This window comes from Lynx rufus, unplaced genomic scaffold (assembly GCF_022079265.1).
Source record: "Lynx rufus isolate CCGP_SWC_20201006 ecotype Redwood Valley unplaced genomic scaffold, mLynRuf1.p SCAF_12, whole genome shotgun sequence".
Taxonomy (NCBI): domain Eukaryota; kingdom Metazoa; phylum Chordata; class Mammalia; order Carnivora; family Felidae; genus Lynx; species Lynx rufus.
This window is the reverse complement of record NW_025814826.1, coordinates 20,592,006-20,610,631: the sequence shown is the minus strand read 5'-3', so window position 1 is coordinate 20,610,631 and position 18,626 is coordinate 20,592,006.

Below are 18,626 nucleotides of genomic sequence, written 5' to 3'. Positions count from 1 at the left end.
GAAGTTTTTGTTCCCATGGATTGTTTCTATGCTTAGAGCCAAAAGGAAGAAATAAATGAAGGAAAAAAAGAGCTAGATCCTAGTGGAGAACACTTATGCACATGAATGTAGTTAAGTGATTTACCTTTGAGTCTTCTATTCATTAAGTTTCCTCTGAAAGCCATACCTGATATTTTCCCATTTAGTTAGGTTAATATCAAGTCATAATGTAATATTATCCTTCATTATCCATATGGTTAACTCTTTTAGTCAAAACTATCAAGATGATATGAACAAAATTCCTTTAGTTAAAACAGTATCATGTCAGGCAAAAGCCATTTTCCCCAAAGATCAGATTTGAGAAAATAGAGCAGAGGTGAGGCAATTTGGTGTTATTAAATATTTTAGATGCTAGATTCCAGATCCAAATTATCAGTCTTACTTTCTGCATTACACATATTATAAAGGTAAGGGTGAAAATAATTCAGCTTATCAGTTCTGATGAGACAGGAGATAAAAGGGTTAAGAATAATTAAAACAGAAACAATAATAGTAATGAAAATTAAAGTTTACTGACAACTTATGAGACCCTGCCTTTCATTAAACATTTTATGTGTTTAAGTAATTATGAACCTTATAATGTAAGTGATATGTTAATTCTCAGTTTACAGAGATGTTGAAACTAAACTTTAAAGAACATACTCAAGAACACACAGCTGTTAAGTGGCAATGTTGGGTCTTGACCTCAGAACCATCTAGCCTTGGAGGACATAGTGATATTCAATATGTTATTCTGCCTTCCCAGTAATGAAGCTGTAATGATTGATAACTTGATAGCTTTATCTACATTATTCATTCAACACTTCCTATTTGCCAGTCAGTAAGCATTATGTTTATCTAAATCTAGAGAAGGTACAATTTCAAGAAGCTGCTGTTGAACAGAGCAAATAGTAGCTATGTAAATATAATAAGAATTAGAAACATATCAACAAGGGGTGCCTGGGTGACTCAGTTGGTTAAGCCTCTGACTTTGGCTCAGGTCACGATCTCCTGTTTGTGAGCTTGAGCCGGCATCAGGCTCTCTGCTGTCCGCACAGAGCCTGCTTCAGATCCTCTGTCTCCCCACCTCTCACCCCTTCCCTCTCTCTCTCTCTCTCTCTCTCTCTGTCTCTCTCTCTCTTTCTCAAGAATAGACAAACATTTAAATTTAAAAAATAAACACATCAACAAAAGAAAATGACAATTTAAATTAAAAGGAGACATATGAACTTGAATTACAATTCCAGTATCAGTTGTGATTTATTTCTGGTTTTCTGGTAAATTTAAAAGATCTAGGTCTCCCCTAAAAGTTTGACAAAGCCTTTTAGGATCAGTTGCTTGGCTTTGGTACTATCTTGGGATTATCAAATTTGGGGAGCTGACTTATGCTAACTAGACCCTCAAGGACTAGAAGTCTATTTTAGCCACTCTGACTGGCATGAAGTGATATCTCAGTGTGGTTTGGATTTGTATTTCCCTGATGAGGAGTGACATTGAGCACCTTTTCATGTGCCTGTTGGCCATCTGGATGTCTTCTTTAGAGAAGCTCAAGGACTAGAAGTCTAAATCACAACTGTAGCTTTTAATTTATATAGAAAATTTTAATTGCCAAAAAATAAGAATTTTCATTCCTGATTGTCATTTTTTCTCTCTGATGAAACATTATATTTGAGGCCAAATGTTGTAAGTTTAATCCTGGAGCCCAGGCAGAGAGAGTCACTGCTCTGATTTGAGTCTTTGGTTGTATTGTTCTCCACCAGATGCACCCTATATGCCACAGAAGAAAGCCAGACTTTGCGTGAGCTTGTCAAAATATTCCACTCACCCTGCTGAGACACAGAAAAAAAGTGCCATTTGTTTCACCTCAAAGTTGGCTAACTAACTTCCGATTGAGATAGTCTTTCTAAAACTATGCTAATACTCTTCATAAGGTAGTTGAGTACTGGTTAGGTAGCCTTCAACCTCATCAGATGTGATGCTACTATTTTATAATAATTAGTTGTAATACTCCCTTTATAATCATAAAACACATAGAAAAATAAAGCCAAACTCTGTCCATACTTTAAAATAAATACTTGCTTTAATATATAGTACATTAATAGAAAATTAAGGTACAGTAAGACCAACAGATCAGGAGACAATTGTGACTGAAGAGTTTGTTACTCATAGTTTCCAAGAGGAGGGGGCATACAGTGTCATGGAGGGCCACACAGGGAGCACCAGTGTTGATCAGGAGGCAGAGGAAAGTGGAGGGTGGGGAACTATGGGAAAGAGCCTTTACTGTTATTTCCACAGGAAAGAAAAGGTGAGGCAGGGTAAGCAGACTTAAGACTGGCTAGTTTGAATAATTTCAGCAGACTCCTGAGCACAGGGGCTCCCCTAGTTGTCTGGTACCTGGTCCTGGGGTGATTAGAGCAGATGGATAGTGACCTGAAGTGGGAGAGCCTATAAAGGAGATGGTTGGGGTGTAGGCTCTGGATTGGCTGGTTTGTATTTGAAAAGCATGCCTTCAGGCAAAGTGTTTAGTATCTCTAGCGATTGGCTAAGCCAGAGAGGGGCAATCCCAGTAGGGTCAGCAAGACCCTCTGTCTTAGAATATAGAAAATGGAAAGACACGGTTGGTACAACATTGTTCCCTAAATATTAAAAGAACTTGATTTATAATATGTATTTCAATATGCAGATGCTCAGGCATGACTACACTAGAAGATGTAATGAAGGGATCAGATCTTTGCATGAATACATAGAATCACTATGAGAATGGCATAAGAGCAGACTGATGCTGGTGGGGGTTTTCATTTATTACTTCTTTGTATAGGTTTATTTATTTATTTTTTTGAGATTAGAATATCCTAATTAGCATTGTAACCAGGGGATTACCTTCCCCAAAATTCTTAGAAAAAAAATTTTGCATGGTAATGACCTTTCCTGAGATTTCAGTATATATTCAATAATAAAGCATTCAAAAACATTTTGAGTCTCTGTGTAAAACCGAATTGGATTCTAGGCTTAGCTAATTATAGCTTGTCTTCTATGTTTATGCCAACAGAGACATGGAAAGTAATGTCCAACATAAGAAAATTCTTGTTTTTTCTCACGCATGGCACTGCCTAGCATTCCTAGCACCAGCCCATTAGACACAGTGGTAGAGTCAGTTCTGGATTGTGACATACTCTAAAAACACCTGTCCTGCAATTAAAAAACCACAGGGTTTATGGCAGGGGAAAATGGAGTTAGAGGCAAAACACTCAAAAATTTTGTCAGCAATGTGTTAAAAAAGACATACTGAAACCTAATAAAAATGGTAGCAAAATTTTAAATGTGTTCAATGTTAGTAAGTATATACGTTCTAGGGTAAATACGGCACTTAGCCTTGCAAAAGACCTGGAGTTTGCTTGGGGAAGTGAGGGTGGGAAGGGCTTTAGCCCTCAAGTTATTATGAAGTGATCAAAGAAAGGTTTTCTGAAAATGGGGTGGGGGAGGGTTTGTAATATCAAATGTGGATGAGTATGACTCATTGTCCTCCTGTTGGTGATCTCTCTCAGCCTTACTTCCCCGGGGCATGTCCTTTTCCTTTGAAATGTAGATCTTTTGGAGCATGTGTTTATATTAGATACCTACTTCATCCAAATTGAAATTTTGATTCAATAGTGTAACCTTAGTCTTCAATTAACGTCTGCCTCGCTGCTGGACATTTTTTTTCAGCTTTCCCATCTGCATTGGGAGCTTCACTTGGTGGCTGAAGATGTTGGAAATAGTAGTGATGTTGGAAACCAGTAAACCTTGTGGAGGCCACTTTCAGGAAAACAGGCTTGAGCAACGGAATGTAGAAAGGGCCCACAGTGCCCACCTGGCTAAATACAGACAGGCCCATTGGGTGACCCACCTCGAAATATCCACAGGCCCTGACTGACCAATGGGCTACTTACAACCAGGCACGGTTACCAAAAAAGGGAAAATTCCATATGTTGCTATTACCTCCTCACCTTCCCTCCTTAGAAGCAGCCCCCTCCCACTAGCTCCTGGCAGACAGCCTCTCTTCTGCTGTCCTGCCTGCCACTCCCTTGCGGCATATTCAATAAACTCCCATCTCCTTTGTTCTGGCTTAAGTGAATTCCTTTACCTCCCACACCTCCGGCTCCTACCTCATCATCGCCCCACATCTGGGGCCTCCATCCAACCAAGATATACCCCATTTAGACACCACAAACCTGGTACTACTAGCACCAAAAGGATCCTTAGAAGGATTGGATGATTTCCATTAGGATCCTCCAGTGCTTTCTCTTTTCTAAGCACTACTTGGTGTTTTGAACCAGAATTCTTAAATAGATTCGGGATGTGGCATAAGTGTTTTGTTTTGTTTCAGATATAAAATTTCACAAATACAAAAGAATAATAAAACATAACTTTGTAGGATAACACACACCAAGAGCTGAGATAGCTTGAAGAGAGAAAGACAGAGAGTGTTGTGGGGTGGAAATCGTTTCCCTTCTAGGTTCTTTGGCTAGTCTAATAAATAAATTGACATAAGCCAGATCAACAGGAGAAAAACAAATTTCATAAGTACAAGAGCCCCATAAAGATACGAGACTCCGAGGCACCTGGGTGGCTCAGTCGGTTGAGCATCCAACTTCAGCTCAGGTCATGATGTCGTGGTTCGTGAGTTCAAGCCCCACATTGGGCTGGCTGCTGTCAGTGCAGAGCCCACTACGGATCCTCTGTCCGCCCCCCCCCTGCCCCCCGTCCCTTCTCCACTTGTGCTCTCTCAAAAATAAATAAAACATTTTTAAAAATATGAGACTCCCCAGCAGTCAGGTATTGAGGTTTATATACCATCTTGAGCTAAGTGGAAGGAGGTAGGTGTCTGAGGCTTCAAAAGGGAGGGAGACAATTTATAGGAAAATGAAAAGAGCAAATGTTTTGCAAGCAAAAGTTTGCCTTGCCATGCACATAAGTCTTTGTGGATATAAAAGTTATCTCTCCTAATAGCTCTCCTCCTGGAACAGACCACCTATCTAAGTTCTTTTAGGCATTTAATGGCATTTTAGGCTTTTAATGGGGAGGTAAAAAGCTCTTCCTTAGTCTGATGGGCACTGATAGTCTTTAGCTCAAAATAACACACAGGCAAAGTGGCACATTCTGGGGGTGGGGTGTATTCTGCTTCCCCCAGTGAGTGGTGTATTTTGTGTATTCTCACACAGTTGGGCTCATCTCAGCCGTTTTCTGCATTCACCTTAGTGTTTCCTATGGATGAAATTTTGCAAAAAGCAAACTCAAAATTTGCATTATACTCAGTTTGTTCCCTGATATATTAATTGTCTTGGAACAAATTCATGGGTTCAAAACAAGCATTATAGCAGAAGTGACTGCATGCTCAGTCATTGCTATAACAAAAAACATCCCACAAATGTTTTCAATGTCCCTCTGGGAATGAGAACCACTGTTGTATTTCTTCGTTATTCTGGTTGGGGAAGTGTTCTCTCTAGATAGAGTCTTTTTGTCATGCTGATGTCATGTATTAGTTCAACTCTTAAAAATACTCTTTATACTGCTCTCACAGCTGCTGACACATACCAAGTTATCACACAAAAAAAGGGAAAATTTAACTCAATTGTGAAAGACCAGAGAAACCTAAACAATGAAGAAGGGATGAGTGAAGAAGAAGTAAGCATTTTGCAGGCAGCCTGACCAAAGGCCCTAAGCCATGATTTTTTTGAGCAGAGAGTAGCAAGGAGTTGAACTGGTTAGAATACGGACTGTATTGAGGGAGTGGAAGGGAAGGACTCTGGAAATTCTTTGCTATGCTAATAAGTTTGGACTTGATTCTTGGGTGATCACCAACCATCAAGACTTACAGGCTGAAGGAATGCTCCACATGCATTTGGAAAGATTAGCTGCAGGGACAGACTGAGGCCATTCCTGCAAAGATGGTGAGATGATACCTTCCAACTATTGCAACCATCAGAAAAGGTTCTCAAAAAAACGCAAAGTATAAACTTGAGCCAAGGCAAGTGTGTGTTTTTTGAAGGAAATTATGGGAAAAAAAATAACCACTGCTCTTTTTTCAGCAACTACTATATGCCAGGCAGCATCTCGTGCCCTCCAGCATTTTGTTTTTAAATCCTCATAACATCCATATGAATTTGATCTCATTTGATCATAGTTTTACCTCTGTTTTATACAGATGAAAAGACTAAGACAGCGCAGTTTAATTAATTTGCCAAAAATGATGCAGTTAAGTAGTGGCAGATCAAGGACTGGGCCCATGACCTGTGACCCCCCCCCCCCCCCAGAGCCTTCTCCTTAATCATTACCTTGCACTGCTTTTTTTTTTTTTTTAAACAGCGTTAGCTTCGGAGGGAGTATGTTCTAGGAAGAGAAGGGCTACATAAACAGGGTCTTCCTATGTGTCGAACTGGTCCAACTAGTTTATGCCAATTCTGGCAACGCCATTACTAACAGTGAACGTTTTTACTCTCAAAAGCGCCCCAGTTATGGCAAAAGAAAGCAAATGAAGAGAAACTGTCATAAGGTTCTTGTATCATTCAGGAATTGGTACCAGTATTTACTTAAAGTACAGCGCAGTAAGTCAAGGATGCATCTTGAAATGTATATTCAACTACTGAAAGCACAAAAAAGTAGTACTAAAATTCAACAGTAGAGAAAAAAGGATAATAATTAAAAACTACCTGATTAATCCAAAAGAGGTCAGGAAAAGAAAAATAAACAACATCAACTTAAGAACAGATGGAACTAGTAGAAAACAAATAGCCAGAAAATAGAATTAAACCAACTATATCAACACTTTTTAAAAAATGATTATTTATTTTGAGAGAGAGACCATAAGTGGAGGAGGGTCAGAGAGGGAGAGAGAGAATCCCAAGCAGACTCTGTGCTGTCAGCACAGAGCCCGACACAGGGCTCAAACCCACAAACGGTGAGATCATGACCTGAGCTGAAATTAAGAGTTGGATGCTCAACTGACTGAGCCACCCAGGCACCACACTATATCAATACTTAAAGTGTAAGTAGATTAAACACTCAAAAGACACAAATTATTACGCTGGATAAAAAAATTAAAACAAGATTCAACTTGCACTTTAAATATACACCTTAAATATAAAGAAAATTGGTTAAAAGTAAGCACCAAACTATTGGCACAAGAATGAGTGAAAAGGGAACTTGAGGAAATGGTGATGTCCTGAAAAGACAGCTCTGAGGAATGAGAGAGGGAGTTTGGTGGAAGAAAAAAATAGGAGATTTACTTAATGTTGAAGGCCAGTTTGAACTTGCAGCTCACAGATTTTCAGAACTCACATCTCCAATAAAAAGCCATTTCAAAAATGCTACACTACAGAACAAGTTAAAGATGCAAAGTTTAATTAAGACATAATGAAAATATTTTTGCTTAAAATCCAGGACTGGTAACTCAGGCTTCTAATATAGGTGCCATGCTCCCCAATAGTATGTTACTCAAACACTTCACAATTAATTTGAATGAGAACCATTTCTGATCACATCATCACACATACAATTATAACTGTTCTAAATGAAACCACCTCACAAGAAAACATACCATGGGCAGTTTACTCAATCTAGTTTTACAACAGCCACATCATTAAACACATAAAATGAGTTTCCAGTTGCTTAATAATAAGGAATTTATGCTTTCCTAGAGATAAAAGCATTATCTGGGTTGATAATTAGTTTCTCAACATTCCTTACATAAACAATCAAAGCTAACTGAATTATAGTTCAGAGAATATTTCAGTCCCAATAGCATTTTAAAACCTTTCAGTTAAAGGCATTAAAAATTTCATAGCTTGTAAATATAAGTTGCTAGAATTTATCCACATAGTATATATTAATTAAACGATCACAATTACAGGGATTTTTATGTTGGTTGGAGGGAATAATATTATGTTTTCTAAAAGCTTTCCATTCTTCAGTTCAAGTCAGAAGTCAGAGAGCTAGATCATTTCTGTGAGCTCAGATATGTGTCACATGGAGCATATTACAAAAAGAATATCTTACAAAATATCTGCATGTTGGATATTCTGTGTGTGTTACCGACAGAACGCCCTGACCCACCATCAGTTAAACTTGGGCTTCATACTAAAAGTTGACCTTAACCTATGCTTTGGGCCTAGGATAAAAAGATAGAAAACACTCCTTCACTCTGAAGCATTTAAGAATATGGCTTCTTTTTTGTGTTTGAAAAGGACTATTGATAGACAAATCAGAAGAATAGCTGTAAGCACTGTTGGTACACAGAAATCATCTTATGATTTGTGGCCATTTGTACTTAGCAACTCTCTTTTTGATTTGTGACAATTTATAGAGCTATAGCTATTACTATTTGCACCATGTGCACTTCTCAGTGCTAAACTATGTACATTGATTTCCGACTCTATAGTTTAAAATTATCCCCCCGAAGTTGTTCTCCAGGAGCTCACAGCTTGATTTGGAAGTCTTCACAGAGGCAAAAGTTGAAGCTTTATGCACAGCAAGATTACTGACAAAGTCATTTCAAAAAAAGAGGTTGTTCCACAGTGCCCTATCCCATGGAAATCAGAAACAACAAAGACTGAGAAAGGTTGCAGATGGAGGAGTCTAGGATGGTAGTGGTCACCTTGGAAAAGGGGGCGCCAGATTGCCATGGCGATATGGGATCCTCTCTTAGCATCCTGGGTGGGGCTTCATTTTGGTTCAGTGCTGGTACTGTGCTCTGTGTCCTAGAATTTTCCTGAAGGTCTTTGTGTTCTTTGTAATTTGATTCCTAGCTCAGAGCAACACTGAGCATTTTATAAACTGAATAAGAGCAATTTGTGGTTGCTCTTCACCCTCTTGCTGAGGACAGAAAGACAGCACATCACCGCAAATCGACCAGGCTGAAGGAGAGTAATATCAGGCTGAACCGACAAAAAGAACGCCCTTCACCCCAATGCTGTGAATGAAACAAAGCAAAACTAAAACTAAACATAATTTCAAAATAATCACGTTCCACTTGGCTTATATCTTTATATGAAAATCAAATAGCATTTCTTTTGGTTGAGCTTAGGGACAAAAGATACTGTGTGAGTTTAACAACGACACTCATATTCAAATTAACATTATATATATATATATATATATATATATATATATATATATATACACACACAATAGTAAAATCCATTTTCGGCCAAGAATGCCTAAGGAAAGATTCTTAGTTATGGTACCATTTGATTTTGAATTTGGTAAATGTATACTAAAATTTTTTTTTAATGTTTATTTATTTTTTTTTTTAATTTTTTTTTTCAACGTTTATTTATTTTTCGGACAGAGAGAGACAGATCATGAACGGGGGAGGGGCAGAGAGAGAGGGAGACACAGAACCGGAAACAGGCTCCAGGCTCTGAGCCATCAGCCCAGAGCCTGACGCGGGGCTCGAACTCACGGACCGCGAGATCGTGACCTAGCTGAAGTCGGACGCTTAACCGACTGCGCCACCCAGGCGCCCCAATGTTTATTTATTTTTGAGAGAGAGCGAGCGAGCATGAGTGGGGGAGGGTGGAGAAAGAGGGAGACACAGAATCCAAAGCAACAAACAAAACCAAATAAAAACATACTTCCATTTTTCTAAATATCTGCTTGGATGTGAAACTGAGCAGAAAACTACAGGTAGAATACATAAATCATTGAATTATCACAATTACCTAGTAATTTTAATAAAGTTGACATTCCCTTAACTACTTCTGAAAATTCTATCTACTTTTCTGAGTAAAGAAATAATTATTTTTTGGAGATGTAGTCTTCTGAAAGATTAACTTTATTTGCATATCATAGGAGATGTTAAGAACTAGATACCCTTTGCAAAGACCCATGCCTATTCAGCTGCTCTAACAACAAATACTTATATAATACTTGATGTTTCTAAGCACTTTCTGTCAAGTCATGTAATCCCTATATTAATCCTATGGCTGTTTCCTTCTAAAGGTGAACAAACGAAGCCTCAAGAACTCACATTTACAAAGCCACAAAATAGAAGAATTGAGATTTGGATTCAGGTTTTTCCACTGACTTCAGTGTTCTTCAGGTGAAACTACAGTTATTTGTGATAGAGATTCCTTAATAAATCTCAAATCTGTATTATAGGGCAGATGTCAATTCTGAATTATGTGCTTTACTTTATAAAATGGACAGAAATGCTCTTAAAATCATAGATATATATTAACAGTGAATGATGTAACATCTTATAGTCAAATTTGAATGGACAAATGCCAGTTATTAGTCTTGAACCCTGGATAAAAAAATGGTTTTTCCTGTCATTATTTTGGATACTGTCATTGAGGCTAGAGAATTATCTCATTTATAAATTCCATGCTACACGAAGCAGTTAGTTAGGCTCTTCTGTATAAGCAGATAACTGGGACATGATGTGATGGATCTTATGTGTATGAAGCATTAAAAGAATATTGATGCAGAAACAAAACATTTTATGTGCAGATGAGAGGGAAGAAAGTTCTGGGAAATGCATGAACTTGGTCCACACTCCCCAAAATAAACAATAAAGCTACAAAGGGCAGAATCTGTAGTTGCTGATCCTTTCTTTATTCTGTCCAAGGTTTCTGAAGGCAAAAATAAAATACTTCAGTATGCTGCTACCAAATTTTAAAAATTTATTTATTTTGAGAGAGACTGAGTGAGGGAGTGGGGGAGGGGCAGAGAAAGGGTGAATCTCAAGCCCCCTGGGGGGCTCAAACTCATGAACCATGAGATCATGACCTGAGCCAAAATCAAGAGTTGGACGTTTAAGCGACTGAGCCACCCAGGGGCCCCTGTTGCCAATTTTTTTCTTTTCAAAAATTTTTATTTATTGATTGTTTGATTTAATATAATTTATTACCAAATTGGCTTACTTACAACACCCAGTGCTCATCCCAACAGATGCTTTCCTCAATGCCCATCACCCATTTTCCTCTCCCCATCCACCCTCAGTTTGTTCTCTGTATTTAAGAGTCTCTTGTGGTTTGCCTCCCACCTTCTCTGTAACTATTTTTTCCCCTTCCCTTCCCCCATGGTCTTGTGTTAAGTTTCTCAAGATCCACATGTGAGTGAAAACATATGATATCTGTCCTTCTCTGGCTGACTTATTTCAATCAGCATAATACCTTTTATCTTCCAGTTCCATTCATGTTGCTGCAAATGGCATGATTACATTCTTTCTCATTGCCAAGTAGTATTCCATTGTATATGTAAACCATATCTTCTTTATCCATTTGTCAGTTGATAGACATTTAGGCTCCTTCCATAATTTGCTGCCAAAACTTTTTTTTTTAATTTTTTTTTAACGTTTATTTATTTTTGAGATGGAGAGAGACAGAGCATGAACGGGGGAGGGTCAGAGAGAGGGAGACACAGAATCCAAAACAGGCTCCAGGCTGTCAGCACAGAGCCCGACGCGGGGCCCGAACCCACAGACTGCGAGATCGTGACCTGAGCAGAAGTCAGCCGCTCAACCGACTGAGCCACCCAGGTGCCCCATGCTGCCAAAACTTTTTAAAAGAAGTCTGAGAAACAAATTTTATGCAAAATAATATCCACAAAGTATTTCAAATGAAAAAGACCTGGGCTCTGTTGCACAACCCTTCCTTCTTCAAACTGCTCTCCTTGGGAAGGAACAAAGAAAATAAACTCTATTTTAGAGCTATACATCTTTAGGCTTCCCTATCTATTTCTGCTAGAATAGAATTTGGTATCACTTCTTTGAGACAGGTGGTTATTTGCTCCTGGCCATAGAAATTACATTTCAATCCAAACCAGTTACTACTAATGATGTCTTTACGTATTTTAAGTATGTATGCATTTATTCTCATTTTTCCATTCACCTAGAAAACATAAAATATACCACAGGCCAAATGTTATAATAAAAATAGAACTGTATTGTGGTTTCCCAAAATTATTAGAGACAGGGGCGGGGGGTGAAGGGATGGGGAGGAGAGAAAGTGGTCTCTTGAAACTTGTAGTTACACTTCTTAAGAGTGAAAATCTAAAGTGGTCAGAGTTGGATTGAACTAGTCTCAAAGGATCTCCAGTATTGTTTTGGAAATAAGGAGAATGAAAACTTGCCTGTGGTTCAGTGCCCACAACATTTTCAACACCACAGTGAACATGCATCTATCAAGGCACCATCTGTGAGCAACATAACCATCCACAGAGGTGCTGATCCAATGGCAGGAGGCTGCCTCTGGCCTCCTGCAGCCTTGCCTTCCTGGGGGACGGCCAGCTCCCTGGACCACATCCTCTAAGTAACCTGGAACTTAGTTTTCTTTTCCCTATGAAGCAGGACATGTTTTCCATTGATTTCAGTTCCAAAACCAAATGGTGCTTGATAAACTATTATAAATGGCAGGGGCGTGGGGGGGGCAGTGGGGGGAGGAGAACGGTTACTTTTAAGTACTTTTAAGTGTGGTAAAGAATTATATAGGCTAGAAAGAAGTGGGAATGGAGTTTATGGGCAGAGAAATCTTTGAAAACTTAAATGGGGTCAAAATCTATGAAAAGTGAATGGAAGAGACTCCATCCCCAAGGGCAAAAGCTGCACAGAGAGAGGTGGAGAAATGACAGCAATGATGAGAAAATAAAACTAGGATACCATTTTGCTCACAACATCAGAAACTGGCAAGGGCTTCATGTGGTGTCTTAAAGTATTGGAGAGACACAGCTGAAATCAGTTAGAAACTGCACAGCTGTGGGTCTCAGTTGTGGGGATCAGAGCCCGTGACGATATGGACAGTAAACAGGAATGCTGAAAAAACAGAGTGGAAAGCTGACTCTCGCCTCAGGCACCCCAAATGACGTCAAAATAAATCACAAAACCAAAAATGTGGTGGCAAGGGGAGGGGGAAATTGAGGAAATACTACATATACTTTATTGACTTAATATTAAATTGTGTATTGTGTTGATTATTCTTTCTAGATTTCTATGCTGATGGCATTTGATACCTGTGTATTTGATACCTGTGGCATACTTACCACCTGGTCATAGTGCAATATCATAAAATTTAGAGTCTTGGCTTTTGGCTCAAAACCGGAAGGGGAGCATTTGGCCAAACAGGTAAAAGATGAAAAGTTTCCTAGAGTATATTTCACAATTACTGGATGCGGTTTTAAGAATTATGAAAAAATAGATTAATCAGAAATCTTTCATATCTAACCAGTTGTCGATGTATGCCAATTCTACTAAGAAGATAAATTTCCTTATTTTCCCTTCTTTTCCATTTCTATATTTATTTCCCTGAGTCAACCTTTGACTATTTCTCTCTAGAATTATTGCTTTTAACTGAGCAACCTTGGCCTGAAATTGAGCCCACTATACTTTGATGCCAGATGAGCATTTCTGAAAGTGTGTACCTTAAGAGCAGCCCTATGTCACTACACAACATGCAGTGTGTCCAATAAAACAAAAACTAGACCCATTCATACAAACAAGCTGATGATTGCCAGAGGGGAAGGGTGAGGGTTGGGCAAAATAGGTAATGGGGAGAGGGAAATACAGGCTTCCTGTTAAAAAATAAGTATGTCATGGGGATTAAAGGTATACTACAGGGAGTATAGTCAATAGTATTGTAACAGTGTTGTAGGGTAACAAATGGTAGCTACACTTGTGGTGAGGGTAGCACCATGTATACAGGGATTGAATCACTATGTTGTATACTTAAAACTAACGTAACATCGTATGTCAACTCGACTTCAAAAAATTTTTTTTTAATTTTTGTATAGAAAAAATGAAAAATAAAAAAGCAAGTTGCTTTTCAGTCTTCTTACAGTAAATGAGCTTGCTAGTATGGACTTGGTAAATTCAAATTGACCTTGTTCATTGCCACATTCCTGGTGCTCATTTTTTAACCCTCACTAGCCTTGGTCTCTCCTTTTGGCTTGCACCTCACCCTTTGGATTTGATTACAGATTTTGCTTTTCCAGGTTTGACCCCCAGCACTCCCTAGTATCCTAGATATCTCAGCAAGAAAGCCTGGTGTGGGGTTGTGGGAGAACTTTTGAAGAGCCACCGCATGCGTTCTGCCGTCTCAGCTGCTATAGTTTGCTTCCTAATCTCTTCAATCCATGTGGCTGTGGGAAGCACAGATTATCATAGTAATAATGAGTCTTGAGGTAAATGCAAATAATTCCAATGTTCTACAAAACTTCATTTACGTCTTGGGCAATTATCTATTTGTAATTTGTACAAACTTGGGCACATAGGATTATTACTTTGTTTTCATACTCTGTGTCCAGAAAATCTTCAATGTAAAATATGTATTATGAATTGGAAGTACTATGGTGCATCTGATTTATGAGAAGCCACTTGGAAATTAATTAAATATCAATACATTGCTGTGGGCTAAATAAAACATACAATTTACATATCTAAATATATAAAATTTATAATTTTATTAATATATTACACATATAAATATGTATGTGTAAAATATGTAATTATAATTGTCTGTAATATGTAATAAAATAACAAATATCCTATCTTTTGATTTCTTTTACAAATTCAGAGAGTAACCTTTCCTATTTTCATTGCTTAAGTTCTTATTGCATGGGGCTATTTTTATAAATGAAGTGGGAAAAAAGAGGAAAGGTTGCAACTGCAAATTCATATAACTCATATTCAACTCAAATTCATATAATTATATTCATATATAACATATAATTAATACAAAGAGATCCCCCCCCCCATGGGGGCTTGCAGCGCTGCTGCACTGGGTGTTTTAGATACATTTGGCATTTATTCCTCAGAAGTACCACTAGGTGTTCCATAGGCCTCCGTTTCTCAGTGGGAGAAGTTAACAGTTAATTTTCCCAAGTTTAGGCAGCTTAGTAAAGAAAAGAAGAGACATTCCAACCTTCTAAATGCAAATCCCATGCTCTTATCCAATGGTCTATCTTTATTTGTTTGCATAATTATTTTTAAGGGTAAACTTGGAAAGAAATTTTATAATAGCTAAGCTCAGCTCATCATAAAAGAGATTAAGTGAAGATGGTCCTTTATTGGATTTAAATGACCTCTTTCCATAGTAATAAACTGTGGTAAAACTCCTGATACATAACTGTAGGATTTTTTTACTGGAAAAAGTATTTCATGATTACAGCTTCATGGAGCAAAGAATCTTGGATAAAGCCAGACTTTAGAAAAGATTTGTCTCCAAAAAGCACATCAACCCTAGTGCATATCTTAGCTTTGGGGCCTGGAGTACACATGCCTGAGATCCCTGAAGACCTCAAAATAAATAGCACTGTAAGAGGCAGTAGGAAAAGGAAAATGTATTAAATAAAGTTTTATGTCAAGCATCAAATGGTCTGATTGAACTACGTTTGAATTTGTGTAGTCAAAACGCTAGCTTCAGTGGATCTTAACACATCAACCTTGCTGAGAGTTGATAGGAGTTAGAACTAATTTTTCAAGTTCCTAAGTTAACTGACATTTTAAAAACAGAGACTTGAGTAATGCATCAGAAGTAAACTGAGGTTAGCACATAATATTCTGTGTTTGCGGAGTTTCCCATTTGAGTTCTCATTCACATTATTAAAAAAACTGGTAAGTAAAGATGTGCAGTCTAGGAAGGAAACATTGGCAGTGCTTTCTTTTTTCAAATTACCTACATAGAGGAAATTTCTCTAATTACCCAAGTAGAGGAAATAGACTTTATTTGCATCTGGAAGAACTAGGTTAAAGTGATTAAGAATAAGGGGAAGGAAGTGTATAAATTAAATATAGGAAAATTTCTGTATGAAATAAAGCATGTTTAACTTTATATATATGAAGTATATTTAACACATTTCCATGGAAATGTTTTAAAATGGGTCAGAATTTTGGCTGCCATAATTTTTTTGCACAAAATTGAAACTTCGGAAGGCAGATATCCATCCTATTTGTTGACCGAGGACCTCTCCTGACCCACACCCTCATTTCACTTCACAAAGATGTTCTAGTTTTTCTAGTGAAAGCCCATCTTAAAGGCAGTGACAGGTGGGGGGGGGGCAGGGAGACGCAAGTCAGCTACCTTACAAGATGGAGGAGCACAGAGAAGTGGTGACTTCTCCCTTCAGTGTTTTCCTTGAGCCTTTCCTCTCTCAGTTTACACTTAAAAAGAGAGAGAGAACATAAAGCTCTCTGCATACTTTTATTCTTGTTTGAAAAAATAAACTTCATACAGCCAAAATATGAATTGAAATTTAAAAGCTACAGATAGTCCCAGAAAAGGGAAAGTGAACTTTATTCTGACATCAACTATTGGACTTTTATGATCACATCTTTTTCCCACCTATCTTTTACTACTTAAAATATTGGTACCTGTGCAGATTGCCTTAAACGACTAAGTCAGAAAGAAAAGCTACCATTGAGACACAGAATTACAAACTCATCTTCTTGCATTGTAAAAGCCAAGAAAAAAATCACTTCTCATAAAGAAAACCTGACCTATGTTCCCAGTCTGTTATGTATATTATTAATATCAGACGCCAATGTCCTCTAGAGGGTAACAATTGGTTGCTATTTGCATCTTTAATATTTAGCCTTTATATTGCACATTCAGCTTTTATTAGATTCCAAAGTCAATTTTGATTTAAGTTTTTTCAGGTTTGCCCTTCCTTTCTTTCTTGAAATGTCAGCTAGGACATTTGTTTGGTTTGCTGAGCTCTGATGGATTTTACGCCGAGTGGAAAACCCATCCTAAGGATGCTTCAAAGAGATGTGTCTTGATGACCCTACTGATGTATATGTTGAGGACAACACGCGTGTGTCCTCATCTGATTCAGGACATGGCTCACATTTGCTGTTCACCCCCAGCCTTTTCAGATTGCTCTTGAAAGCATATAGGAGGACAGGTAAAACATGTCTGCTTTAGGCTTCACTTTCCAGAGGAGGGATGAACTTGCTCCTCTTTTGCTCCATAACCTGTCATTGACATTCACGTACTGACTAACAAGTAATCCTCCAAGGGCTTTGCCCTCAAGTGGCTTCCGTTCTCGATGTGTCCACAGCCATGATTGGGTTGGTCCATGATTCACTTGTCCTGTTGCATCACACCCAGTTAGTAATCAAAGGAAGCTACACTTGGAAATGCTGAAGGAAATCTTGCCCAAAGTGCCAGGACTCTGGTTCCTGCATGTATGACTTTCCATGGCTAGAGGAAGTCTTAGTGTCCTGTGTGAGCAAGAAGCTGCAAGACAATTTAGCTTCCCTTTCTGCACTCCAAGTTTCCCCTTTTTACCACTGATGGGTCAATTTTGCTTCCATCTCAGCTCTATGCTGAGCACAGAGGCCAGTCCTGAATTCTAACTGGGATAAGCCTGTGAACCCCAACTGCTTTAGCTAATGCCAACACTCACCCTGCCTAGTAATCTGTAAATAAGATGCCACTCTTATTCCCCATAAGCCTGTTGTGTCTTCACAGAAGAACTCTGAGCGAGGTCATGGTGGCTGGGCCCAGGCTATGCTACCTTTTCAACTAGGGCAGCTGATCTTTTAAGATCTTTTAAGGAAGTCAGCCACAGGGCAGAGATTATTGTCTGGCCTCAGGCATAACTGAGTGCTCTTGGCCTGCATCAGCGGGAAACATCTTTTCATCCAAGCTCTAGCAAGAGTTTTAACATCAGCTCAAGACCTTTATCCCTGCCGCCGCTCACTAGTGTCCTAAGTCCAAGCCTTCCCACTTCTGAATTCTCATCCTCAGCCTTGAGTTCCCAAACCCATCTTTGTTCTTGCTTGTTAGTTCATGTTCAGGACATCCTGATCATGTCTGTTTCTTTCCATTGTGCCCACCTTACACCTTTAACCTCTTTGTCCCATACTCACACCAAAATCCCACCACTAGTTTAATCCAACTCTTCTTCAATCCACTGCCTCACCTCACCTCTCCTCCTCTACACGTGGTCATCCTGGAGCACATGGCTGTATTCCTCACACTCTATCACTCCTCAACAGTCTCTTGTTCCTCATCCCCCAGGGCTTTTAGGTTGATGATTGCAGGTGTTACTGGGATTTATGTCCCTTTTGTTTCCAGGTTGGATAAAAATTACCCACATTCTTTGAAAATGTTGGCATTAGGGCTTGAAGTTTTGACCCCACTCTTATTCTCATTATTGTTCTGGATGACTTAAATATCCATGTGAACATTCAGTCAAAATCATGGCCTCTTAGTTTATTTTTTTCCATTTCTTTCAGCCCCTACTCCTGTGACGACACCTTAATCCTTCCATCCCCCTTTCTGACATTTTACATTTCAGTATCCTACTCCCTCACCACTTTCACTGCTGTCTCCCCTCACTCCTGACGCATTCTTCATCCATACTGAGACTGTCAGTTCCCTTTCCCCCATTGGGTCAGCAGCCCTTTGACTTTCTATCATTTTTTTTTATCTTGCCTACACCCCTTCTTACAACTGTCATTCTTTTTTTGTCTGTCAAACTTTAGCCTTGGATGAATTCAACCAATAGCCCTTTTTCATTATATACTCCAACTGGTTAATCTTGATACAGAAACTTACAACTTAAAATTTATAGCCTCCTACCTCTGGGTTTTCATCAAGCATTGAACATATAATCAGTAACTGTTTTAC